Source organism: Marmota marmota, unplaced genomic scaffold (genome assembly GCF_001458135.2).
Source record: "Marmota marmota marmota unplaced genomic scaffold, marMar, whole genome shotgun sequence".
NCBI classification, from domain to species: Eukaryota; Metazoa; Chordata; class Mammalia; order Rodentia; family Sciuridae; genus Marmota; species Marmota marmota.
In genome coordinates this window covers 11,786,619-11,805,478 of record NW_026000019.1, presented here as the reverse complement: position 1 = coordinate 11,805,478, position 18,860 = coordinate 11,786,619, and the positions used below count along the sequence as shown (strand labels likewise).

Genomic DNA, 18,860 nt, shown 5'->3' with positions numbered 1-18,860 from the left:
CTCTTGGGGTGGGAGGTCCTGTGGATTGGCCAAATAATCATTCAGGAAAGAACCCGTCTCCCCCTTCCTGTTCCCCCACCCTTCTCAGTGAGCTGTAAGGAAATGCTAAAATAATGTGCTGGGATTCACCCCAGGGACCCTTAACAAATTGTTCCTACACACCCTCTTGTTTTTTAATGGAAAGAAAATGGGTGTTGTAGATCTTGACACAATATTAAAATTGAATTGAGTTCAGTTCTATAAAATAGATTCTAAATGACATCATGAATAGTGATATGGGAACATAGAGATCTGAGCCAAGGAAACATGAACAGCCTGTTCCTAAAAATCCTGGTGTGGGAGCAAATCTGAATAAATGAGTGATTAGGCTCCCAGATGCTGAGAGGTACATGTCCCTGAAAAGCAGCAGGCCCTGGAAAGTGGAGCATCGGCTCAGCTCAGCCGACAGTGAGTTCTATGCCCTGAGCCTGGCACATAGTAGGTACACCTCATAAGTAGTTTGCAGCTGTCCCAATTGTGAGGTGTGGTGGCTACACAGGGAACACTGTGCAGCTCACTCAGAATAGTGTCTGGTTTAGAAGAGGATGAAAGAAGGCAGGTTGTAGAGACCCTTGCTCCATTTACATAAGAGTTTAAAGGGTATCGTGTGGTCCTGACTATAAAACCAACAAAACCCCACAGCTGTACTAAAATTTGAAAATGTGTGAACTTCTACTGCCTTCAGAGCACGTGTTGTGGTGAGGGCCATGGTGAGTAAGAAATAATACCTGTTTTCTAGAAGCTACAATGTAGGGGGTCTCAGGGAGGGAGTGGGATTGAGCAGGGATCAGTCACAAATGCAATAAGTATACAAATGATTAATGGAGTTGTAAAGAAAGAGAAGAAATTATTCCTTGCAGCTAGTAAAAAAGGCTTTTTTGAAAGAAATGGAATTGAGCTGAACTTGAAGGAGAAAGTAGAGCAAACAGTGGAAAAAAGGGGAATCACTAAACAAGAATAAAAAACTGGGAAGGGAGGGCATATTTAGAAAAGGGCTAAGACACATGAAAACACCAGTGAGCTGACTTCACCCTAAAGAGGTGACGGACATGTGGCCAGGAGTAGGCCTGAAGCACAGAAATTATTACAGTTATTCCTCATGTACTATTTGAAACTTTAAAGTTCTAAATTATAAAATCAGGCTAAGAAAGTCCAAGAGAGTTTTCCCTTTGCACCTTAAGAATAATTTGAACCTTTTTAGAGACTCAAACATCAATATTTTCTGATATGATTTTTATTTTTTAATAAGTTATACATGACAATAGAATGCAGTATGATACATCATACATAAATGGAGTATAATTTCTCATTTTTCCGGTTGTACATGATGTAGAATCCCACAGGTCATGTAATCATATATGTACATAGGGTAATAATGTCTGATTCATTTTACTATCCTTCCTACCCTCATACCTCCTCCCCTATCTTCACTTCTCTCTACCTTATCTAAAGTAACTCTATTCTTCCCTAACGCCCCACCCCCTTATTGTGAATGAGCATCCACATATCAGAGAAAACTTTTGGTCTTTGTTTTTTGGGATTGGCTTATTTCACTTAGCATGATATTCTCCGGCTCCATCCATTTACCAGCAAATGCCATAATTTCATTCTTTATTAAGACTGAGTATTGTTCCACTGTGCATATATACCACATTTTCTTTATCCATTCATCCATTGGAGGGGACCTAGGCTGGTTCCATGGTTTAGCTGTTGTGAGTTGAGCTGCTATAAACATTGATGTGGCTGAGTGCAATATGCTGATTTTAACTCCTGTGGGTATAAGCCAAGGAGTGGGATGGCTGGGTCAAATGGTAGTTTCATTCCAAGTTTTCTGAGGAATCTCCATTCCATTTCCCATAATGGTTGTACCAGTTTGCCGTACTACCAGCAATGTATGAGTGAACCTTTTTCCCCACTCCTCACCAACATTTGTGGTTTTCTTGTATTCTTGACAACTGCCATTCTGACTGGAGTGAGATGAAATCTTAAGAGTAGTTAAACATCAATATTTTTGCTAAAAATAAAATAAAATTTATCCCAGAATCTCTGATTTGGGTAGTAGTTAGGATAGGAGAAGTTTTGCTGCAGTAAAAATGAACTCGGAACACTCAGTTCTGAGTGTTTCACACCCATTCATTTGGGTTAGGCAGCCATGTTCAGCAACTCTCCTCCAAGTGGAGACTCAGGAATCCAAGCTCCTTACATCCAGTGGTTCTGCCATCCACTAAAACCTTCATGGGGATCTTTACTGAACATCTGTATTTGGCTGTCCAATCAGCAAAGAGAGGCCACTGATTGCACAGCAGTTTCAGAAGTTAGGACCAGATTGAGATATATTATATCCACCTACACTGCATGAATTCTCAGCCCTATCTATATAGTGAAGAGAGGCTGAAAAATGTAGGAGTACATGTGTATTAGTTTCCTATTGCTGCTGTAACAAATTACTACAAACCTGGTGACTTAGAACAACATACATTCATTCTCTTATTATTATGTAGGTGAGAAGTCTAATTTGGAACTTGCTATTCAAATAACAGGGTCACCAGGACAACATTCCTTCTGGAGGCTGTAGGTCAAATCTGGTTCTGTGCCTGTTCCATCTTCTAGAAACTCCTTGGCTTGTTATTTTCCTCCCCTGTCTTGAAGGCCAGAAGCATCCTGTACATGTTGATACCTTACCTACAAGATATCACTTTGAGACTGAATCTTGAGTATTTTTTTTCTGTGGCTGTTTCATTATGTCTTCATATTTTAACATTGTTTTCACATTTCAAAACCAGGCTGTGTATCTACAATTGACAGCAGAAGGGTCATGCTGAAAGGTGGTCTTCACTGCCCACACCCATGCAGACTGAGGGGGGTCGTGGAAGGTTGTTTGTCATTTTGCTGATGCCTTATTGAATTATTTTGATTCACAGCACAAAGTGTGGATGAACTTTACTTAGTGTGGTTCCCTAAATATTATGCAATATCACCAAAACATTACTCATGTTTCCACAATGAAGAAAAAAAAATCCCTGTACACACAGTTCAGGTCAGCATAGGAGAGCTGAATTTCAGTTGTCAAGAGATCTAGAAAGAAATCAAGATCCCTTCTACATTGCTTGTTTGCTTTTGTTTTTCACTTTTTGGAAAAGAAACAACCCAGAGTCTTTTAAAACCTAGCAAGGGTTTTATTTTGTTGTTGAAAGCTACACAATGAACTTAGAGGCGGCCAACATCTAGGTAGGGGAATCTGGTGTAACTGACACTCACATCACAAAGGACTGTGCCTCAGTCTCCAAAGGGGGGTCCAAGAGGAGCTGCTTAGCAATCCTCAATGTACAATTTAATTAATGAGAAAAAAATCTGTTTAATCAAATAGGAAGTGTAGACAAAGCTAGGTATTCTTTAAATATGCCTCAAGTTCAAAGTCAATCTCAAACATGCAAAAATAGGGAAATTCCCCCAAAGAGCAGCTCCTCCCCATGAGGCTCTGCCCAGCTGCCTGTGGCCAAAGCAAACAATAAGAATCTTTAATATTGGACATTTTCTCTAGTAGTAAATAAAATAATTTTTGTGCATGCCTACTGTTCCCCCACCAAAGAATCCGTTTTTTGTTGAATCAGCAAGGTAATTCAAGGAAATATTTTATTTATGACAGTTTACTTATGACACCTCTCACAGAAATCATCTCAACACATCACAGAAAGAACATGTAACCAGGGACTTTCATCTACAGTGGTCCATTATTCCCTGGGCCCACTACCAATAGTGACCTATAACCAGCTCCTGTGGGCTCTTCAGAACCATTGTGCACCTCTTTCCCACTTTGTGTTCAGTAACATCTCAGCAGTAGCCTGAAATGGACATGGTGAGAGAATTTACACCACAGAAATTGGCAAATGCTCTAAATCCAAAATTTACCTCTTATTCTTCACTTTTTTTTTTAGAGCTTGTTGTTAAGCATTTACCAGCACAACACTGACCTGCATTGACTTTAAAACTGTCTTCTGTAGAGACAGATATACTATGCTATATTACTGTGCTTTGCTTTATTGTGCTTCACATATATTGTGCTGTTAAAATTGAAGGTTTGTGGCAGCCCTGCTTGGAGCAAGTCTGTCGGTATCATTTTTCCAGTAGTTCAAATGATCATCAGCATTTTTTGGCAATAAAGTATATTTCAGTAAGATATCATTGTTTCTTTATATATAATACCATTGCATACTTAATGACACAGCATACTATAAATATAACTTTATATGCACTGTAAAATCAAAAAAGCATGTGCCCCACTTTATTTTGGTATTTGTTTCAGTCTGGTAGCCTGGAACTGAACCCACAATATCTCCAAAGTGTGCCTGCATATTGGAATGGGCCATTATCTCACATACTGTTGTTCAGTGGGACCTTGAGATTGGGACCTCAGATTGATCCCCTGAAGCTTTTAACATCTCCATAATTAAAATAAAAAGATTCCTATCTGTTACTAAATAAGAAGTACTTTTCAGAATATAAGAACAGAGTTTCTTTTCTTTATTTCATTGATATATCCAAGGACTTAGCAACACATGATAGATGCTCAATGAATATTTACTGGTGAATGATTAAGAATTGTCTAAAGTTAAAACCACTATCCTCCTGTAGGCAATCCCACCAGGCTTTCTCTGTCATCAATATTATAAATTCTTCACAGTAGAAAGAAAGCTCCTCTCAATAACTCTTTCTGTATTCTCATAGTAGTTCTAAAACCCCTATATTATAATCAGCTACTTTATTATATACAGATGTTCCCAGAAATCAGGGTTAGAATTTTTGCCTTGTTTAAATGTCTATTTACTTTTTAAAGGCAATATTTCCACTCTTTTTATGATTTAGCTCATGAAGGCTTTGCATGGGAGCTGGAGGACTTGACTTTGTTCCTCAGCAGCAGTGCAAGTCCTTTGCAGCAGTAATGTGATAATTGACACTCCCTCCAAGTCTTACCTCTGCCTCATGTCATCAGCCCTGGAGAGAATTCAGGTTCAGTATATGTTTGTTTAAGGAAAAACCTGGAGGAACTTCAGCAAAGCCCCACAGAGGAAAATCTGGACTTCTTCCTAAAACATTGCCTGCCTCTGCCCTCCACACATATGTAGTAGCTTTTAATCTTTGACTTGGCACTAGTCACCTGTCAAAGCAAATCTTTCTTAAACAGGCTTAAGCAGGAAGACAGGTCAAGTCTTTATTTTGGACAGGATCTGTACAACTAAATGAGGCTCACCATGTCCTAGCCCTTGGCCGTCCCCTCTCGTGACTCCAAAATAACCTGAGCTCCTTTGATGTAACAAGCTTTAGGAAGTTCTGCCAAAGCAATTGACTGATCTTTCCCAGGAAAGCCAATAAATGTATTAATGATGATGATCAAATTAAATAGATTTTCTTGGACATTCCTGTCACTACTGGCAGAAATAATATGGAACACCCTGACCTCAAGAAAAACAGGCCTTGAAGATTCTTTGGCTGATTGCAGGGGCTTTACTAAGAGGGGCCTGTGCTAAGAGGTTTTAAACTGCTAACAGCAGCACAAGGGCCACCATATTTCAGTCATCATGAAATAAACAGCAAGCTTCCACACAGGAGCCAGCACACCCAGCATTGACTCTCAGTGGAAACTCCCTAGGGACCCAGGGTTGCACAAAATTCAACAGGAAAAAAACAGCACAACATCCTCTAAACACTCTTTCCCCACTACGTGGTTCTGTAATCTTTGAACTTGCTAACTTCTGCTTGCAAAACCAATCTACTGTGAAGATGTTTCACAGAAAGTAGTTTTAATTGTTATACTGGGCAGCTTCTTCAGGGATAGTTGGAAGTCAGAGAACTGAACATTCCAGAACTCTCTGTCTCAAGTGTGGGGCTGATCAGCCAAGACTCTGGACAACAATTTCCTAATCAATCAAGGTCAAAGCTTAAGGCACTTGTTCAGATTGTGGAGGTGTATATTTCTGTGTGTCTTATGTATTTGTTTATTTACAGGGTCCTGTCCCCGAGGACAAGGGAAGGAATGCTGCCTCCTAGTGGGAGAGAAAGGAAAAGGAGAGAGAGCCATCAGCAACAAGCTGGAGGAGAATCTCAGATCCTAGATTGAAATATAGTCTCTGCTCTTCCCTGCTTTTGAGGGATCTGACTCTATACAAGATATACCCAAGATCTCTTTCTAAAGGTTTGTACAGCCTTTCTTTGTAGCCCATTTGAATCTACCGTCCAACTTTTTTTTTTTAATCATTTCCTATGTACTCAAATGTCTGGAATCACAGAGGATGCCAAGGAAATACTAGGCAGGATTTTCGCCCCCAGAGTGTGCATGTATATTTCAGTTGGAGTGACTAATCCGCACCTGAAAGCCATCAGTAATAAGCAAGTCTTCATCTGGGTGGCTCCATCCAGCTGTCAAGGGTGTTATTTTCTTCCTAACTCCTCTGCCCACAGGAGCAAGCTGCAACTCCTTTACTTATCTTTGCAATCTGGTCTCCCACGCCCCGCCAGCCCACCCTCGGCTTAGCCCTATTTCTTGCTACTTCTCTCCTACATCCCATGTTTCAACAACCCTTGGGCCTGGCTTCAGAGTGGGGCCTCCAGGGAGCCAACCTCTAAGACTTTCTTGTATGTCACTAGCAATCTAGCAAGACATAGTGGCAGAATTGTCAGAAGTCCTCAGGGAGAAAAACTTAGGTGTGATCCTGGGTAAACTACTGAGAAGGGTCGGGAGCGATATCCCCCATGGGCAAGCTCAAAGAACATTTCAGAATTCTAGTTCTGAGGAGGGTGGACCCACTAACTACAGAACTTTGCTCAGTGAACCAAGAGTGGACTTGCTTGGGAAAATTGTTAACTACTGCATGCCACCATCAGAGAGCCCTCCGTGTCCAGCATTGTCACACCTACCCTCTCCTCTGAACAAAAACTGGAGAAAATCTGTTAAAGGGGCACCTAATCATGAGTCAGCTCGGAGTGAGCTCATGACTTAACCACCTATGGTTCTCTGAACCTCCTAGGTTCTCTTGTGCCTCTGTGCTTTTCACAAGTTTTCCTGGGACCTCCCCATTGATATTCTATGCCAAGTTCATCTCAATACTCAACAAAACTATTTCTTCCTCTGTAGAATCTTCCCTGAATGACACTATGTGCTAGCCTAGCCAAGTCTGTATCAGGTGCCCAACTTTGGTGTTCCCGTCGTACTTGATGCACACCTCCTACCATCGACTACACTATCATAAACTTTTGGTGCATCTGACCCCTTCACTGGGATGAAGACTCCCTAACGGGATGATTTGTGTCCTATTTTTCTATGTCCCCTTGCTTCTGCTCTCAGAGCGTATTCATGCTCTTTTTTAAGACAAAGAAAGAGGAGATCATTGAGAATGCCTGAGTAGTTGAATTCATAGAAAAAGCCCTACGTTGGTAAGTGGGACTTGAAGGGCAGGGGAAGGTCCTGCCTCCGAGAGAACGACGGTGAGCAAGAATATGTGAAAGAAACAGCAGAGGCACGAGCCCAGCTGTGAGAGGCAAATGTTTTCCATACATCTGATGAAGAGCAAACAAAATCTATTTTCTGTTTCTTTGTCCTTCCCAGAATGTCAAAGGGATAGAAATATGGTATAAATTTGTTACTGGAATTGTAAGCAGACGGGAACTTTAGCTGCAGTTCCATTTCTGAAATCAACAGGGCTTATGGACTCAGAGAGAACTAGTTATTCCCCCGTACATCCTCCTCTCCCAACTCCCTGAAAAAGAATCTTGCTCAGTGGATGTGTGCAGCAGGAGATGGGTAGCTAGACATTAGCCAGCATGGTGGGTCCTTGGCCTCTGTAACTACAGCTGTCACCCACAGGCCTCGTCTTCCTGCTGGTGGCCTGTCCCTTAAGCACCAGATGGAAGATTATTTTGCAGATAATGTAAAGATTACTTTGGAGAATGGCGCTGGGGGCCGTTATCTGGTTAAATGATTGGAGAATGGAAAGAATTGAGCAATTCCTCCGTTTTGGAACAAGGTTATTCTGAGATGGAAAAATGTCAGATAATACAACTACCCAGACCAGAATCTTCTGTTTCTTGAGATTTTGGAAAGGAGGACAGTGGGCAAAGAAAAAGAGGGACATATTTTCTCTTAGAGTCAAATGATAAGAAAAACAATTATGAGAGATGGTTCTATGGGGAAAAAAAAAAACAACTTATAGACCATGTTTCAAGATAGAAAGCATCTCGTTTATACACTTACACTACTTCACATGGATCTGCAAAGCAGATAAAGCTATATTTAAAAAACTAAACTTAAGATCTACAAGAATCTTAATTTTAAAAAAAGCAATGATTGTTCTGTGATTAAATGAATCACACCAAATGAAAAAGCTAATACTATAAAACTTCTAGGAGAAAATCTTTGTGAGCTTGGGTTAGAGGTTAGACCAAGATTTCTAAGACTCAGCAACCAAAAGGATAAATGATAAAACAAAACAAAACAAAACAAAAAAAATCATCTGGACTCGTCAACCCTGAAAAAAAAAAAAAAGAAGAAGAAGAATTAAAAAAAAAAAAAACCCTCTTCTTAAAAATGTCAATTCCGTTGATTTATTTATTTCAGCTATTTACTACCCATTATGTACCAGCACCCTTTTAAGTGCTGGATTATGGCAATAAATTAGATTTCCTCTAATTATACTGATTGAAAGAAACTGGACTGGAACAGGAAAATGAACACTTTAGAGCAATTTACAATTAGGAATAACACAAAGCATAGAAATTTTTATTAATCAGATGATTTCTAATGTATTTTAATTTTTTTCCATTTAAACCCATAGACAAGATCTAATACCAAGAAATGATATTGATATTCTATGCCAAGTTCATCTCAATAGTCAACAAAAACTATTTCTTCCTCTGTAGAATCTTCCCTGTATGACACTATGTGCTAGCCTAGCCAGGTCTGTATGTGTTGCTCCCCTTGCTCCCCCAAGGAATGGTGGGAAATGCTGAGGAACAAGAACACACCCAATAGACTGGTCAGTTGGTCTTTGTCGAAGTTCATGCCTTTGGGGCAAGAATTGAAGAAGGTGGATGCAGGATAAAGAATAGTAGTGCTGGGGTTGGGTTGTAGCTCAGCGGTAGTGCACTCGCCTAGCGTATGTGAGGCCCTGGGTTCGATCCTCAGCAACACATAAAAATAAATTTAAAAACAAAGGTATTGACAACTACAACTAAAAATTAAATATTAAAAAAAAAGAATAGTCGTGCTTTGGGGGATAGTCTGAGACCACATTTCACTCCATATTATTGTACTATGGGACTCTAGAGTCAGGCAGATCCAGATTTGAAGACTGGTTTCTTCTAACAGTTGTGGGATCCCAGACTCTAATGAAAATGTCTATCTTATAAAGTTATTGTAAGAAGTAAAACGGGAGTAAATATAAAGTGCAGGGCACATAACTGGACCTCAATAAATGGAAGCTACTGTTGCATAATGATGATGATGGTGACCATGGTGATGATGATAAAATCCAGTCAGGTTCCAAAAGTTCACCAGGACTAGGTAGCCCCTTGTTATTTTTGGGAAATGTGGCTCCTCCCCAGTGATAACCTGAAGATCTATGGGAGGAATGTGTGGACCTCCCTTTGTTCCCCCATGGGATTCTTATGACAAGTATCACTCTTCAGTTACCCTGAACTGGACTTTGAATCCCTCTCTAGGTCGTACATCCGAGCTGTTTGTTTCCAGTAGAGGTAAAATGCATTTGCCATTCCTAATTTAAGGCTTCAGAAGACACCCCTTTCAGACCTTCAGGAAGCATTTGTTTTTCCTATAAGGCTAATGGCCTGAGTCCAGCCTGAGGAGGAGAGGACTGGGGGTTTAGAGGGGGCTTAGCCTCACCACAGTACAAGCGTATTTCCTAAATAATCAGTCACTAGTGGATTTTGTTTTGATTTAGTTTAACTCTGTTCTTCTGTTTATTCTATACTTGAAAATAAACTATCAACCCTTGACTCAACTTACAGGATTTCTTAAAAACAGGTTTTTGACTTTTCAGATCCTAGAGTCACATACCCCTGCCCCAACTTAGAATTAGAGATGTTGCTCCTTGGGTTAAGAGGACTTTGGACTCTTTCGGACCAGGAAACAACTCCATGAGACAGACAGAAAGAAAATTGGTCAGGTTAACGGTCTGGCTTCTGATTCCGCTACAGTTACTAATAGACTCAACTGAACAGCTGTTGAAAACCCAGATGACAGGCAGTGGCCTTGACCAAGGACCTCAGAGTCTTTGCAGCATTTGACTTAAACTTCCACAGGGCATTTGAATGTGCAGCCAAGACTGAGAACCTTTGTCCCAAAGTGCTTGGGAAATTTGTAAAATATCTCTGGCATCCTGATCATTGAAGCAATGATGTTATGGGTATTTTCTTGACAGAGCTTTGGGTTAAATGTTGTTATAATGCTGTTCCATTCCTGGGACAGTTCTCTCACAATGAATAAAACCCCACCTTTTGAATGTCATACTGGAGTTTTACATACTTGAGAAAATTATAGGGTCTAGAACTTTACCTTACCTATAACACAAAATACTTCAGCATGATTTTAATTAATATATATTGAACACCTAAAAATTGTATTTTGTTCTGTCTAAAACTTTTCCTAGGAGTAGCCAAATCACTAATATTGATGCCACTTGTGGTATTTGAGTAGTTAGCTTCTGTAAATGTGCCTTTCATGGTGCTCATGTGTGCAGGTGCAAAGAATCTGATAAATTCCAATGTGTTTGTTTACTTTTTGAAATACATATTCCTTACAAGATATATCCATTTCATATTTCTTTATCATAAAATGTTGATTGTCAATCACTATGGTTAAGTGGGTTATGCAGTCTGTGGATTTTATTTCAGGATAATAATGTAATACTATGAAATATTCCTTATAAAAATGGATCTTAAAGTTGACATAGGGTCAAGATCTTCTGACCTTGGAATTCCCTTCAGGATCTGTAATCAGGAAGCTTCAGTGAGTATCTCTGTTTATTGAGCATGAAAGTTCCAGCAAGCCTGTCAACAGGGGCGTTAACTTTGAGCAAATTACTTCACATTTCTGTGCTTCAGTTTCCTCATCTGTAAAAATGGCCTAATAATGGTACTTACCTCACAGCTGTCAAGAGAATTAAATGAGATCAACCATGAAAAGCATGCTGCAAAGCTTCTGGAATGTAGGAAGTACTAAATAAAAGGCACCTGTTTTGATGATGATGTAGATGATGATGATGATGATGTTTTCGATGACGACAATGATAACGATGACGACTCTGGTAACTATGATTAATTAATTAAGTATGATTCAGAGACAATCCAAAGAATCTTCAGTCCCTTCCTCAGCCAAGTACGTCATCCTTACACTTTGCTGCTGTTTTTCTGGAGGTTGAATACTGCCCAGTGCTATGCTTGGGACACCTAATCTCGGTTGAGAATCCCTTGATGATCTCTACTTCTTCATTCCTGTAGTTGTTTTGAGCAGTATCCATGGAGGATGGATGAGGACTTTCTTTTCTTTTCTTTTCTTTTTCTAGTGACTGATAAACTCTTCGAGGTTTATCATGATGGTGTCAGCGTTTCTAGGAGCTCAGAGACTTTGCTATGAGAATGTGACCCTCCTGCATCTTTCAAAACCTAGCCAGGAGCCCTTTTTCTGTTGGTGTGCTTTTTTTACCCCATTCTTCACTTCACTTACCTGATTTTCTTCATTCCTGTCTCCATGAAAATTTAGTGAGAAAACTGCCTTCTCTTTGGAGGAGTCTAATCTGGATATTCTGTGCTACCATGGGGACAGAAGGCCTAAAGCTCACTTGGGGGGCCATGCAGTAGGCTCAATGCCAGCATCATAGCATTGTTCCAATGTTCCACCCAACTCTGACTTTGCTGACCTGTAATATTTGTAAGTGAAGAAACTCTGTTTTTCTCATTCAAAAAGTGCATCTCGGGCTGGGGATGTGGCTCAAGCGGTAGCGCGCTCGCCTGGCATGTGTGCGGCCCGGGTTCGATCCTCAGCACCACATACAAACAAAGATGTTGTGTCCACCGAGAACTAAAAAATAAATATAAATAAATATTAAAATTCTCTCTCTCTCTCTCTCTAAAACAAAAAAAAAAGTACATCTCCTTTGTCACTGTCAGGTACATCCACTCTCTATGTTATAGAATCTGTCAAATTTTGCAGACATAACGAACCAGATGGGTCTCTCTCTGGGGACAGTCCACTTTGGAATATAATTCTTCACCATGAGGAGCTTCAACACCATTGTAGGAGTGTTGGGTAGAGGCCCATATATAGTCGCAGACTTCAAGCTATAGAGGCACTGAAAAGCATCCAATATTTTGGAGCAAGACGACATACAAACCATTCTCAGAAATGAAGATACCACAATCAGTAACATAATGTGCTCTAATAATAGAATTTCTTCTTATTTCACTAAAGGAGAGTCAGTATTAACTATTTATTAATAGCCAGGAATAATATTAAGTTTTTTTATTCCTTGTCTTAACTAATGATCATGAAAGCCTTTTGATAACCCCTTACAGATGGAAAAATTGAAGTTCAGAGAGGTTAAGGCACCTGTCCCCGTAAGTGGCATGGTCTCCATTCAGGCCTAGAGTGTCTAGCTCCAAAGGCCAGGAGACTAGCTACTATGCTTCAAGCTACATTGCTTCACTTGAGCTCTTATGCCATCATTTGTACCTACTTCTGGAATAACCTTAGTCTCTCCCAAAATTGTGTTTGACCTCCACTAGCAGCACTTTCTAGGGGAAATACAATGTGAGCCACAAAAATGAGTCACATTTGTCATTTTTTAAAACTTTTTTTTTTTAGTTGCCAATGGACCTTTATTTTATTTGATACGTGGTGCTGAGGATTGAACCTGGTGCCTCCCACAAGCTAGGCAAGCGCTCTGCCACTGAGCCACCCCAGCCCACATTTGTCATTTTAAATTTTCTAGTAGCCACATTTTGAAAGATAAAAAGAAATGGGTGGAATTAATCTTAATAATGTATTTTTAAGCTAATATATCTAAAGCCTTACTATTTCAACATGAAATCAATATAATAATTTACACTTTCTTTTTGGACTAAGCCTTAATCATCCGGCATGTACTTCACACTTAGAGCATTTCTCAGCTCTGACTGGCTGCATTTCATTGCTCAATAGTCACCTGTGGCTAGTGTTACCAAATTGAACATCACAAATCTAAATCCACATATCCCAACCTTCTTAATAAACTTGGGGGAATCTTTTTTTTTTTTAAGAGAGAGAGAGAGAGAGAGAGAGAATTTTAATATTTATTTTTTAGTTTTCGGTGGACACAACATCTTTGTTTGTATGTGGTGCTGAGGATCGAACCCGGGGCGCACGCATGCCAGGCGAGCGCGCTACTGCTTGAGCCACATCCCCAGCCCCACTTGGGGGAATCTTTTTGAGAATCTTTCAAAGGATAAAAAGGAAAAAAATGTCAAGATGAAAAGTTTGCTTTTAGTTATTTTTTAAAATTTATTCCAAGAAAAGAAAAGAAAAATTAAAAGGAATAAATTGCACCATTTTCTTCTTTAATAGTCCACTTAATTGCCTAAAGCAGATGAGAAGCAGAGTGATGGCACCTACATGGTGATATGACATGGATCAGATGTCCCCATACTCTTAGAGAAGTTCTGGGCACCATGTAACTATCAGGAAACTCAATCAGACAGGGCCACCATCACCTCCCAGTCATTCTACTCACATTCACACACCCCCATGCTCCAGCTTGAAAGGTGAGGTGCACGAGCCAGACCACACCAGCAAGGCACAGACGCTGCCTCGTGTCTGGAGGACACACAGAGACCTCAACACCTCCCTTCATTGTCAGTCCCTGTCCTCAGACTTGCACATGCATCAGAATCACCTGGAGGGCTTGCTGTGCCCTACCCAAGGATGGACGGGAGAGAACGTGCATTTCTAATGAGTTCCAAGGGTCTTGGTGCTCTAGGTCAGAGGACCACCCTTGGAAAAACCAAAGCTCATCCCTCAATTATCAATGTATCGTTCATGCAATAGCAAGAACAAATCTAAGAAAAGGCACAGGCACGTTTTTCACTCTTTATGAGACAAATATGTTACAAAAAGCTCTTCCCTTATCCCTGATGCCAATCCAGTAATAAGAACACAGTTTTGAGAAAAGGAAAAAGAAGTATTGCTTTGCTAGCCAAGAAAAAGACTCCTGTCCCAGAGGCTGGTTTGCCCATCAGGGAGAACAGAGGGTTTTTAAAAGAAGTGATTCAAAGGCTACATTCCAGGTGTTCCTGCAGGGAGATTATAATTCACTTGTTAATTTGGAAGAGGAAAAAACATGTTCATTTTTAAAATAAGTTTTGTGGCGGAGCAGCAAGGGCTATGCTATATTCAAAGCATGAGGTGGACACTGTCACTAATATACTTTAAATAGTAGACGTGTTTGGTTCTTTCTCTCCTGCCCCTCCTCATTTCCTCTAATCCGTGAAATAATGAAGTCACTGTGCTGGGGGAAAAAAAAAAGATAGAGGGTAAAAAATAGGGGGTAAGAAAACTGATGGAAAAGAGGGGGAAAAAGGGGCTGAGAGAGATTCCCAGAGTTCCGGGTGGCACAGCAGCAGGCAAGATCTGTGCTCAGGGAGGAAAAGGGCAGCCTAGCCACTTCCAGGTCCCCTTAGGTGAGACTGACACACAGACTAGAGCCAAGGTTGCTCCTCATTCTTTTCAACCCAGTCACAGAGGTAGCTTAAGCAGAGATTATTTGCTCTTTGCTCTTCAAGAGGGGAAGCAGTGTTTGAATGGCATGTGACCGTGGGAAGTCACCAACCACAAGAACCTTGGATGCCCCTTTCCTGGGATCATACAGTGCTTCCCTCCCTCTCAGCCAAGCCGGGTGTTTTCATCTCTGACCTTTCAGGGCACCTGGATTTTAAAAGGAGGAGCATGAAACTTGCTGAGTTGCAAGCAGCTGGGAATTTGGAATGTGTCTCTGGAGATACACACTGAGCCTGGCTCAGAACTTCCAAGAAAACTCAGTGGGAGGGAAGGAAAAACAGTGCAATGACATGACGCCTTGCGGGGCCCGCCTTGGCCTTGCTGAATTGTCCAGAGCTTGCATTCCAGCTGCACTGCAGTGACCCAATGTTCCAGTAAACAAGGAGGGGATGGGATGGACAGACCTCAGATCAGGCTACCCCAGAGCTTTTAAATAGACACAGGGGGAGGTCAGGGGAGGAGGCTGGCTTGTGCACTTCCTGGATCAGTGAGGCACACCCACACCACCCCCACACACACTCCTATGCACATACTCATGTCCAGTGGGTCCCAGACAGACACACACAAAAAACCCCCAGATGTCCCCGCCTTACAAGGGTCTGAAATTGGTGATGTCCTTGGGGACCTTCCCAGGAACCCCAGAACATGAGGGCTGCAAAGGGTAAAGTAAGTAGTAGACGCTGACTCAAGCCAAGCCAGGCTGCTGACTAATGGCATCCTCTCTCTAAGCAATACCCCTGTCTTCCAGAAAGACAGAGCCGCAGCAGACGAGCACAGTCATTCTGTCCACTTCCCCATTCGATCTCATGGCTTTTGATCACAGCCTGACAATCCTGTGATTCTTCCGTTTGATTCTGCCCTCCCTATATTCTCCTCTGACTCTTCTTCCATTCCATCAGCCAGTAGATCAGCCTAAGTAATAACCAGAGGGGCTTAGAAAAACACAAGGAAGAGTTAGTGACACTGGCTCAGAGGGCAAAGTTCTGAAAGTTCCTGCCCAAGGGTGTCCCTCTGCTTGGAGTGATTTAGGAATTTGTAGCCCAAATGGCATCTGTAGATTCCCCCTTTCGTATACATGTGACTGATGTTCTGTATTGTACATGACAAGGTGGCTCGGGACTATGCAAACCCAGCTCTGAACAACCCATGGCAGACTCTTATTCCTCACGATTTCCTTTCCCAGAGATTGTGCTTTTCCATCAAGGCAGGTGACGGATACACTCCAGCCTCCTCTGCTGCAGCACCTCTGATCTCTGTCTCAACATCTCTGATCATCACAGGGGTGCTGTGGAGAGCAGTTCCAGGGCAAAACTATTAACCAGAGCACCGGGCCCCTGCATGAGCACTGGGTCTGCTTATCACTCTGTGTGTCCCTCCCATCTTTCACAGCCTGCCCTGGTTCACGAGTGACTTGTTTTTGCTGACTGATTTGTCTTTTCCCTTTACTGGTGTTGGGCTGCTATTTCTTCCTTTTCTTGTAGAGTGTCAAATTCATGTCATATCTGCGTCTATTTGGGGAGTAGGAAAATGGCGGGTTTAAGAAATTCCCTCCGTAAAAAGCTGTCTGACTCCTGCATTAGGGCTATGAGTGGTGTGTTCGGGCAGCCTCAGCAGCTTGTCTTCAACTCCAGACCCTTGCTTCATTCTGAATATGAGTGTCCAGTGAGCATTGTCAGAGTTGACTCACCAAATGGTCACACCCCAGGTTTTGCAAAACAGCATGAAAAACGGTGATGTTTGCCTGAGTTCTCATGGCAGGAAAAGGCCTCATGCTGTTTCCTTAATAATAATGACAACAGGATCCGCCTCCTTTCTGTCTCTCCAGTGTGCTTATGGCACCGTGGTGCGAAGTTTGTCTGATGTGTATAGCCACCTACTAAGGTACAGTCATCCTCACTTCATTGACCGGGACTGTAAATTGAGGCCAGAAAGGGGAAGAAGCCAAGTATTATCCAAATCCAGCTACACTGGGTCCCAGAGCCCACACTGCACTCCACCAACCACACACCGCTTTGCAAACCCAGCTTGGACTCTGAACAACCCCTTGTGGACTCTTATTCCTCACGATTTCCTTTCCCAGAGACTCTGCTTTTCCATCAAGGCAGGTGGCGGATTTACACTCCGGCCTCCTCTGTTACACTCCGGGACCTAGGCAGCTGCAGAAAAGCACTGAGCGCGGTGGAGTTAGGCAGTTTGACAGTTTCTGCAAATCATCTAAAGTTCAGAGAAGTCAGAAAATTGTGGCCCCAACAATGAGATGGGGGTGGGGGCTAAAGGTTTAGTGACCTGGAGGTTAAGCAGCTTTCATGAACAAGGCTGAGCGCTGAGCCAAGCTCTTCCAGCCAAAGCTCCTTCCAACGTAGGGCTCCCTGAGAGGAAGGCAGCAGCACATTTGCCCAGGGTAAGAAGTGAAGTTGAGAGACCAGGACAGGACTTTAATTGCCTGCTTTTAAGCACCCTCTCACCCCTCTCACCCCAGTTGGCTTAGCTCGGACCACTCTGCCAGGTGCACAGATTTATCTGACCCTAAAGAAACTTTCTTTTTTTCTGGCCCTGATTTATTTTTATTTCAATTTTTTATTACTAATGAAATTTATTTTTAATCAGTACATAAAAACATGAAAATTGTGCATAACATTGGGGTACCATGCGACATTTTGGAATGATCCTACATGAGCATCTCTTATGATACTCTGCCTTCGCCTCCCCTTTTCCCATAAACAGATCACAGTGCACACAATGGAAATCAAATACTCTTGCTTTTTATTAGCTGTATGACTTAGGGTACATTTCCGAATTTCTCTGAACCTTAGTCTCTCATCTAGAAAAAAATAGGATAATAATCAGACCTTTACAGACTTGTTAGAAGGACTCAAAAATAATAATAAGCTATTGCCCACCTTGTATAAGACTATGCAGTCAATAAATGGACATTGATAGCCAGAGACCTGTTGCAGTATGCATTCCTTCTCTAGAATCAGCTAACCCTAGAACAGGAACTGGACATGTAAGAGATTGAGGACTTTGGCTTTCATCTAGCCCTACTCATTAATTTAGGAAGGAATCCTAAATTAGCTTGCCCAAGGTTGTAAGCCTTACCAGTTCCAACCTTCAAATAAGGCACTTAATTCACCAGAGCAATAGGAAGCCTTGACTTTGAACTCGGATGAATGTGAATCTGGATTCCACCTGGCAGTTTGGTGGCCTTAGAAAAGTGCCTGATCTGATTCTGCTTCATTTCCCCATGGACAGCATTGGTATAAGAGCAGGTCAGTGAGGAGGACAGAAAGGGATAATGTGCATCAGGTGCCCAGGAAGCCCCACTCACTTGTTTGGGGCGCCTGCTGTGTTCCTCACATCATTAAAACATTCCAAGGCCATTAGAACAGGGAAAGCCCAGTAGGAGGAAATGAGTAGAGCTTAAAACATAATGAGCTTTGAAATCTAGAGATTGAAATGGGGACATTTAAGAACTTCTGCTAACTAGGCCCCAAATGTTAACTTTAGAGCAGAGTTGGATACACAGATCAGGGAAGAATTCTGGGTGGCAAACGTCAAGAGCAAAAACTGAGATTACCTGCAGGCCGACCTAGAACTCTACAGTGAGGAGGAGTCCACATGTGTGCAGGCAGGGGGAAGGAGACAGGCAAGATGATCCTGAGGTTTCTAGAATATCTTCCTAAACAATTTTGAAATCACACCAGTTTCTAGGCAGAATTATATTTTGATTTGGCAGCACAAAGTGGGAGGTGGTTTTGAGATGGGTGACCATTTTTCAGATGCAGATTCTTGTTTTGAAATAAGGAATGTGTGCAAGTTTTGCAATGAAAAGTGAATTCTGGTTAAAAATAATAATAAGAAGAAGAATTCTGTTTATTCCAAGATGAATACGGAAAATGGTACAGAGACACTCCACAGTAGCTCAACCCCTGAATGATCCAATTACAGGTTTTTAAATGGACCCTGCGGCAAAATTTAGAAGCATATAATGGAAAGGCGGAGG

At 41.6% G+C, this 18,860-nt stretch overlaps 1 long non-coding RNA gene across 1 annotated transcript; it reads left to right on the top strand.

Moving 5' to 3' along the window:
- The first annotated feature begins 5,762 nt into the window (after positions 1-5,762).
- On the top strand, positions 5,763-12,045 carry LOC125618646. The gene is made up of 3 exons (XR_007349975.1): positions 5,763-5,967; positions 6,043-6,229; positions 11,198-12,045. It is a non-coding gene; the product is annotated as an uncharacterized LOC125618646 (long non-coding RNA).
- The last annotated feature ends 6,815 nt before the right edge of the window (positions 12,046-18,860 follow it).